Genomic DNA, 9,772 nt, shown 5'->3' with positions numbered 1-9,772 from the left:
TCAATAAACTCTGATTTTAATTATCAAGTATTTGTCACAATGTATTTTATATAATTATGAGGCAGTGGAACGACCAAATTGTTCTGTATTATAAATGCATAATGCTAAATTTCTATATACATAACAGTAAAATAATGACCAACTACATTAAAGGATAACTAGGAAATAATAACTGGAAACTTTATTTGAACGAAAATTCAATACCAAATTTCTTTGACGTTTTTCTTAATATAAAGATCAACAGTAACAAATCATATTCATTATGGACAAATTAACAAAAAAAAAAACATAATTTTCATTGAGGACCATGTATTAGAGCATACTTAATCACTTATATATTAAAGTATTGTGTTTTTTGAAACATTGGGGTTGTAAACAAACAGAACGGCCTACCCGAAAAGTCGTAACATAAGAAGTTGTACATGTTTGCTAATTTATTATTTGATAAATGATTATTACTAATTTACTACGACTATAAAGGTTTCCCATTAGTTAAATAACTGTAGTGTGACTAAATGCTACTACAAAACATATATAAATCCTGGGAAAGTCACAATGACCAGCGACATTAAAGCATAAAAGACTAAATAGTAACAGGAAACTGTCGGCGAACGAAAAATTCATTTCCAAATTTATTAGATGTTTTCCTAAATATAAAGATCGATGGGCTGGAATTTTCTGGATTATGGCCTAATTAAGGCAAAAATATATGTATTTTTACTTGAAGAACATATATCAGAGCATAGTCAGTGAGTTATAGAATAATAAGAGTGTGGTATTTCATTGTATAACAAGAGATAGTCCATGGAAGTGAAAATAGACGTAGTTTAAGACAAAATAACGTCCAAAAACAGCCGTAGAGTCAAACGGCAACTGTTGACGTTCTTTTTAAGAGGACAGGTTGATCAAAAACCCTACCGACCTTGAAGATTTGGTCTGGGAAGCTTACAAGAGGAAATATCCTTACGATTTTTTCCCGGAGAAGTACACTTCTCACGTTGTTCCTCGCAAATGATTTCTGTGTATTCTGTGTTTCCTGTTGTATGCGTGGTTGTTGGGTGCGGATGGGGTGTGTGTGTGAGTGTGTGGGGTGGGATTTGTTTCCCGGTTCCTGCGTGCTCTGGTTTGTGTTGTAGGTTTTCTTTGTATGGCTGGAGGGTGGGTGTGCGGTTCCTCTGCGTTTGTGTGTTTGGTTGTGGATGTCGTGTGCGCTTGTTTATGTCATATTGTGTGCCCTTCAGGCTGTTGGCGTGTTCCGGCCAGGGGTTGTGCTCTTTGTTCTGTTTTGCCATTTTGTTTTGCCTCCCGTTTGTTATGGCAGATCTGTTTCCTTTATTGCTATTATTCTTATTATTGTATGTTTCTCGTTTTGTGTTAGTGCCTCTCTGTCTGTGTTTGAGGTGTTAGTAGGCTTGTTTTGTGTGCATTTTGTTCTGGGGTTTTCCCCTATGTTTGTCTTCCGCTGTGTTTATATTTGTGTTATGTTTGTATATGCATTTTTGTTATGTGGTCAAACCACATAACAAAAATGCAAAAATGGTCTTCTCTTGATTTGCTCCTTTGTCCGTGTACATATGTGTGCTTTGTGCTTTGTACCTTTGTTCTATGTTGTATTTGTTTCTGCTTTTATTGTAACATATATCCATGCTTGCATGTAAAAATAAAAATAATAATAATAAAAAACTGCTATGTTCTGAGTAAATCCCTCAATTGACAGGAAGCAGGATACAGGATTAAGCTTCCCATGAAACTCTATCCCCAATTATATGGAAAGTGTCGTGACGCTGAACCCCGGTTCATTCCGAACACAGCGATTACACAACATATAACACCTTGCCTCAGCAACCGTTACTACCACCGTGTACTCTTACACACACCAGACCCTTGAGGCGTACCACTAGGTTTGTACTGGAACACAATGAATGAACATATGGAAGGTATTTAAAGGCCGTCGGGTTTTGTCATTTAATTACAAGAATAGACTCTGACAAATAATAACATATTAACATACTCTATTAGGTCAATACACTTCCAATACCCATAGACCACTTGACCTCCGCGATCACCACCCACTCTCGTAACTTCCGCCTAAGTCCCTAATACGGAATGATTACTACAACGCTCCACACCCGGTTAGTCTTTCATTCAATACTCACATACTGCAGACTTAACTTGGTCACTAAGATCACATCAGGTTCTTGCATAGCTGTCTGCTACACTTCGTTGCTGCCGCAAACGGAAATCCAGAGGACTTCTCAGTTCAACTCCCACAATCAGACTGACTCCAGTCAGACATCTACCTCAACCATTTCACCCCACCTCTCAAGGCAGGTATAATCCGATTAACCTTATCCCTAGAATCGGTAATCTTGTTCCTAGAAGCCTGACGAAGAATAATTCCTCTTTCCCGGAATAATTAATTTGGCTAAACAGCTTCGGTCTTAATCCATTGACCTTTCTTAGATATGTGATCCATAGTCTGTCTACTTAACATGTACTTCCAATCATCATTCGTTAAGTGTTGTAGTAATGATTCTCTAGCTAATAATTCCTACTAACTTGTGGATTACAACACCACTCCCCTCCTTAAACACGCATATGTCCCCATATGCATCATTGCAATGGTTCCATTAGTGCAAGGACCTGGAGGATGCACCCACCATATGTGTACAACTAAAAAATCATCCAATAAGTTCATCATACACATGATGAAATAAATTTAAATTTTCCTCGACATGACTCACAACACTTCGCCAACATATACATTATATTCACATCATAGCACAGGTAAAATAGTCTGTAATAATTTTTCCTATCTCCAACAATGCACATATACCTAAACTGCTGACATATAATTACATACAAACGTAACCATAAAATTACATGGACCAGAATGCTGGGACTTAAATAGAAATGACACTAGTCATTAATATATACACAACACATATATATCTAAGGTTCTTCATCCTTAGTAACAAGTTAATAATAATTTAACATCTTGCCCTGTACTGTTGACATAAGGGCTTACAATGATCACACAATGTTCCACTGGCCTCCTCCACAATTGGCAGCATCACTTCTCTTGTCTTCGTGCCCCATGGTTGCTAGGTCATAGATCCTCCATGACCCAGACAAAACCCAGGCTGTCCAGCCTGGTGAATGTTGTCAATGTCCCATCGTTGCTCTGGGCTAACGTGATCCTGGCCTCCAGAGCAACGGAGATTCCTATCCCAGGGGTCATGTTCCCTCGGGTCTGTGCTGACGTCTCGTTCCAGGGCACCAATCCCAGAACGCTGTAGATACCTCACAGCTCTCTGGTCATCCTTCCTTGCTGTGCTCACCACAGCTGTAGCACATTACTCTAGGCCCATCTGCCCAGAGTGTGTCCACCTGTATTCACACCTTCCCGACCGCTGTTCCTGCAAAATATTCCCTCGGAGCCCCCTGGCTCGATTCCATTATTACATGACACCCCCTCGGCTCCTTACTCTCTCCCCGTATATAGCCTGAGCGCCGCCCAAAACCATTGCAGCTGGCCCTTATCGCTGCTTTGATGTCAGGGGGCGAATTTCGCCTATAACGTCACGTTGGCTTCACTTCCTCCCCCCTTTTTTTCTAGAATTACTGAGTGTATCCTCATGGCTTCCCTTCTACTCTACCTGAAGCTCTGTGACATGATCCCGGGGGACCTTCTCAAGCCTAACACTCAGTAATGGTGCCGATGAGGTAATATACAGTATATACATGCACATACATTATCACAATAAATACCTCATTAAAATCATTTCACAACGAATGTCACTAAAGCATCATACTGCCACTGGCTCGCCTCTAGCGAGATTCCTGTAACAACTTAATTAATAAGAAATTAGTATATCTACTCGGCTCGCCCACTGCAACCACCAACACCTGAAATTTTGAAATTCTACCTTGTAATCTTATCCATAAGACTTACCCACTCCGACATAATTAATGAAAATTTTAATGAGAATAATGAATTTTTATTAGTCTTTTATGAGTTTTGCTAGATATATCGACTTGGCTCGCCTACTGCAGCCACCAACTCCTGCAATTATCCACATTTCATCTTATCCATACGACTTACCCACTCCGACACACCATCACTTCTGGTCATCCCAACCACTGATGACCTCAATATAACGCCACACATCCCTACAACCACTTCCTGCGTCCTAACGCACCGACCTTGCTACGCCGATACTCACCTTACCGACCACTACCTGGCGCCCCTGCTCCACCATATACTCCACAACACCACACTCCATACCAGGCGTCCAAACGCCACTACACTACACCACCCAGTTGCGTCCCCAACGCTCTCAACACAACACCCGGCGTCCCCAACGCTCTCAACAAAACACACGGCGTCCCCCAACGCCCTCAACACAACACACGGCGTCCCCAACGCCCTCAACACAACACACGGCGTCCCCAACGCCCTCAACACAACACCCGGCGTCCCCAACGCCCTCAACACAACACCCGGCGTCCCCAACGCCCTCAACACAACACACGGCGTCCCCAACGCTCTCAACACAACACACGGCGTCCCCAACGCCCTCAACACAATACACGACGTCCCCAACACAACACACGGCGTCCCCAACGCCATCAACACAACACACACGGCGTCCCCAACGCCCTCAACACAACACCCGGCGTCCCCAACGCCCTCAACACAACACACGGCGTCCCCAACGCCCTCAACACAACACACGGCGTCCCCAACGCCCTCAACACAACACACGGCGTCCCCAACGCCCTCAACACAACACACGGCGTCCCCAACGCCCTCAACACAACACACGGCGTCCCCAACGCCCTCAACACAACACCCGGCGTCCCCAACACAACACCCGGCGTCCCCAACGCCCTCAACACAACACACGGCGTCCCCAACGCCCTCAACACAACACACGGCGTCCCCAACGCCATCAACACAACACACACGGCGTCCCCAACGCCATCAACACAACACACGGCGTCCCCAACGCCCTCAACACAACACACGGCGTCCCCAACGCCATCAACACAACACACACGGCGTCCCCCAACACCATTACACCACGAGACGTCACCACCAATAAGTAACCAGACGCCACACACACTCCCTTTTCTCTCGTAATCCGTTAATTACCTGACCAACACTCGTCAGGCATAATTTCTTGTGTAGTGGCCACCCGCCACACTCTACCACCTGCGTTAACATACTTCAACGCTAATGTCTACAATACACCCGGTGTTACAACAACCAGTAACGCTACACATTCTACACCTTGGCGCTACAATCCCAACAATGTCATGCACTATACTACATCCATAATATCAACAGTCAAAACATGCACATTACACTACAGTAAACTAGTCATTACGCTGTCGTCTAATACGCCACTACACATGCATTACACTACTCACCCTCGTCCTTCCGCCAATATACAATTATTCACTACACTTGGCGTCCAAACGCCAGTACACACTGCGTCGCCACCTCTGGACGCCACACACCCCCACCGACGGGACACGCTCCCCGTGTCCCAGGTAACACTCTCCATAATGCTACCTGCACCCACAGACAAATCTCCATGGACCTCTCCACGGTACACAAGACATCGAACCCCAGACGTCAAATTACGCGTCGCTCGCTATGCCTTGCAGCTCACAATTCACTTCGCCTATTTTCTGTATCGATGTAACGCCTGAAATCGCTCAAATCTTTACGTAATATTTAATAATATTTAAAATATTCGATCTACACTTTACATGATATTTAATTGACTTCAAATTAAGTAGATTTCACGCTTGATTTGTCCTTAGCAACGGTTTCTCACTATTACCACCATACCGACGATATAAATCAAGCTCCAAGGTGCGGCTCGCTCGGCCCACCCATTGCTTGGCCCGCACATGGCCCACGCTGGCCCACATTCACCCGCGCTAGTTTTACTCGCCCCTCTGTATAATCCGCACTACGAACACTGTATAATCCGCACTACGAACACTGTATAATCCGCACTACGAACACTGTATAATCCGCACTACGAACACTGCACTTGTTTTGCCTCCCGATGAATCAGTGGTCCAGACTTGCATCTTTGCCGTCTCTTGTTGCAGGAATCTGGAAAGAAAGAAATAAACCCCACATGTGCCCCACAATGGCCTAGTCCCTTTAATTAACTAGCACCTCTGACCTGGTCTCACCTGACCCTTCTTTCCTCCGTCTAGTAACCACCATTCTCACCACAACCCGACGTCTACCATTTCCCGAACATTCCCTCACCAACTAAACCAGAAACACACTTCCTTCATCTCGCAAAGTGTTCCAAAACCTGTTTGCGCTGCCACCAAATATGTCGTGACGCTGAACCCCGGTTCATTCCGAACACAGCGATTACACAACACATAACATCTTGCCTCAGCAACCGTTACTACCACCTATACTCCTACACACACCAGACCCTTGAGGCGTACCACTCGGTTTGTACTGGAACACAATGAATGAACATATGGAAGGTATTTAAAGGCCGTCGGGTTTTGTCATTTAATTACAAAGAATAGACTCTGACAAATAAATACATATGAACATACTCTATTAGGTCAATACACTTCCAATACCCATTGACCACTTGACCTCCGCGATCACCACCCACACTCGTAACTTCCGCCTAAGTCCCTAATACGGAATGATTACTACAACGCTCCACACCCGGTTAGTCTTTCATTCAATACTCACATACTGCAGACTTAACTTGGTCACTAAGATCACATTAGGCTCTCGCATAGCTGTCTGCTACACTTTGCTGCTGCCGCAAACGGGGATCCAGAGGACTTCTCAGTTCAACTCCCACAATCAGACTGGCTCCAATCAGCCATCTACCTCAACCATTTCACCCCGCCTCTCAAGGAAGGTATAATCCGATTAACCTTATCCCTAGAAGTGGTAATTTTGTTCCTAGAAGCCTGAAGAAGAATAATTCCTGTTTCCAGGAATTATTAATTTGGCTAAACAGCTTCGGTCTTAATCCATTGACCTTTCTTAGATATGTGATCCATAGTCTGTCTGCTTAACATGTACTTCCAATCATCATTCGTTAAGTGTTGTAGTAATGATCCTCTAGCTAATAATTCCTACTAACTTTTGGATTACAACAATCATCTCTCTTATCCACTCAGCATCCTCAGCTTCCCTATCTCCTCAGCATCCTTATCTTCCCTATCCCCTCAACATCCTCAGCTTCCCTATCTCCTCAGCATCCTCATCTTCCCTATCCCCTTAGCATCCTCATCTTCCCTATCCCCTCAGCATCCTCATCTTCCCTATCCCCTCAGCATCCTCATCTTCTCTATCCTCTCAGCATCATCATCTTCCCTATCCCCTCAGCATCCTCATCTTCCCTATCCCCTTAGCATCCTCATCTTCCCTATCCCCTCAGCATCCTCATCTTCCCTATCCCCTAAGCATCCTCATCTTCCCTATCCCCTCAGCATCATCATCTTCACCATCACCGCAGCATCATCATCTTCACCTTCAGGAGTGTTGCCACCTAGTCTGACTTAGATTTTGTGCAGATAATTTTAACCCTAAAAACCAGCCTTGCGTCACCAGTTGACAGTGTGTGGTTGTGAGTAAGGGTAGTGGCAGTGTCTCAGCTCTTGCTCCACCAGCAGTCACTGTTGACCAGCTGACTGAGGTTGAGACGACAGTCGCCCCTCTGCTACCTGTCTCATCCTCAGCATCCTCATCTTCCCTATCCCCTCAGCATCATCATCTCCCTTATCCCCTCAGCATCATCATCTTCCCTATCCTCTCAGCATCCTCATCTTCCCTATTCTCTCAGCATCCTCATCTTCCTTATCCTCTCGTGATAAGAAGTGTCTTACTTCTTACGACCCTTACTTCACCATTAATCACTGTCAACACCACCCTCACCATTGACAGTTCCACCCTCACTAAATAACGTGATCTGAGATAGTGTAATGACCTCGTTACCTTCAAAACTGATAACTATTAACTAAAGCATTGTTTCTGGTCTTGTGAATATCAAGAGTATATTTCCATTGATTTCACGGCCTTTCTACTTCAGTAATAATGAGTTGTGTTGGTGGATTGATGGTTTGGGGTGTGTTGTTGATGGTAGTGATGAGCTTGATGACTTACCGTGAGTGGAGGCGAGTGGAGATGACCAAGATGGAGCTGAGTCTGCTCCAAGATCAAGCAGCAGACTGGCAGAGTCAGCAGACAGGGCTGATGCATCTGGCACGGACTCTAGCAGCCATGATGGGGTTAATCCCAGCACTGCCTGAGCTAGACTCATCTCTCCTCTAGTCTCCAGATGATGACTCCGTCTGGCATTGGATGGCATTATACGCACGGTTGACTGAAACTCTTCAGTAGATTAATGAGTTGAAGAAATTTTTGTGGGAAGTTGGCGTGGAACCACTGCGCCTGACTAAGCCGGCTTAGTTGACTTTTCTTATAATAATGAGTGGAATTCTCCTGATGAGTTAGACGTGTGAGATGGTGGTTGATTGGGTGATTGATGATGACGAGTCGAGCAACCAGCTTGAATATGATGAAGATGATGATGATGAGTCGAGCGACCAGCTGGAATATAATGATTAGTCGGGCATGGCGCTTAAATTCGACACCCACACTCCAATGACGGAAAAATTGGAGAAGCTAACAGGATAATTTATGGTTAAAAGTTTACTGTGCTCCAAGACGACCGTGAACTGGGACGGTGTCTATAGTGAACTTGGGACCCACACACTAATGACCAGAACAAATGAGAAACAAAAAGGATAATCAACTGACAAAAGGAAATTCCGCAACAAGACGACCGTAGACTGGGAAGACATCTGCGGTCAGCTACAATAACAGAACCTCAACAACAGTTGAGCAGAACCATTGCCCAGGGCAAGGTTGACTACCCCGCTGCCCTGTGGCAGTTGACAGTTGATATGATGTCATAATGAGACACCTACAGGTGAGTTGAGGGATGTGTTAGATGGTTAGTGAAGGGACCAGTCTATTAGAGAGAGTGAGTTGCAGGATGTATTAGAAGGTTGGTGTGTGTGTGTGTGTGTACTCACCTAGTTGTGCTTGCGGGGGTTGAGCTCTGGCTCTTTGGTCCCGCCTCTCAACTGTCAATCAATTGGTGTACAGATTCATGAGCCTACTGGGCTCTATCATATCTACACTTGAAACTGTGTATGGAGTCAGCCTCCACCACATCACTTCCTAGTGCATTCCATTTACTAACTACTCTGACACTGAAAAAGTTCTTTCTAATGTCTCTGTGGCTCATTTGGGTACTCAACTTCCACCTGTGTCCCCTTGTTCGCATCCCTCCAGTGTTGAATAGTTCATCCTTGTTTACCCGGTCGATTCCCCTGAGGATTTTGTAGGTTCTGATCATGTCCCCCCTTACTCTTCTGTCTTCCAGTGTCGTAAGGTGTATTTCCCGCAGCCTTTCCTCATAACTCATGCCTCTTAGTTTTGGGACTAGTCTAATAGCATACCTTTGGACTTTTTCCAGCTTCGTCTTGTGCTTGACAAGGTACTGGCTCCATGCTGGGGCCGCATACTCCAGGATTGGTCTTACATATGTGGTGTACAAGATTCTGAATGATTCCTTACACAGGTTCCTGAACGCCGTTCTGATGTTAGCCAGCCTCGCATATGCCGCAGACGTTATTCTCTTTATGTGGGCTTCAGGAGACAGGTTTGGTGTGATATCAACTCCTAGATCTT

The 9,772-nt window shown here is 44.8% G+C and overlaps 1 long non-coding RNA gene across 1 annotated transcript in view; it reads left to right on the top strand.

Moving 5' to 3' along the window:
• The window catches only part of LOC138356214 (uncharacterized), a 230,543-nt gene extending 221,447 nt beyond the window's left edge, over window positions 1-9,096 (top strand). Inside the window, exon 2 of the long non-coding RNA XR_011224249.1 lies at window positions 9,006-9,096. This is a non-coding gene — a long non-coding RNA (uncharacterized lncRNA). The remainder of the gene's footprint in view (window positions 1-9,005) is intronic.
• The last annotated feature ends 676 nt before the right edge of the window (window positions 9,097-9,772 follow it).

The sequence above is a fragment of the Procambarus clarkii genome, chromosome 71, assembly GCF_040958095.1.
Source record: "Procambarus clarkii isolate CNS0578487 chromosome 71, FALCON_Pclarkii_2.0, whole genome shotgun sequence".
Classification (NCBI taxonomy): Eukaryota; Metazoa; Arthropoda; class Malacostraca; order Decapoda; family Cambaridae; genus Procambarus; species Procambarus clarkii.
The sequence above is the reverse complement of the archived record's forward strand: the minus strand, read 5'-3'. Positions and strand labels throughout refer to the sequence as shown.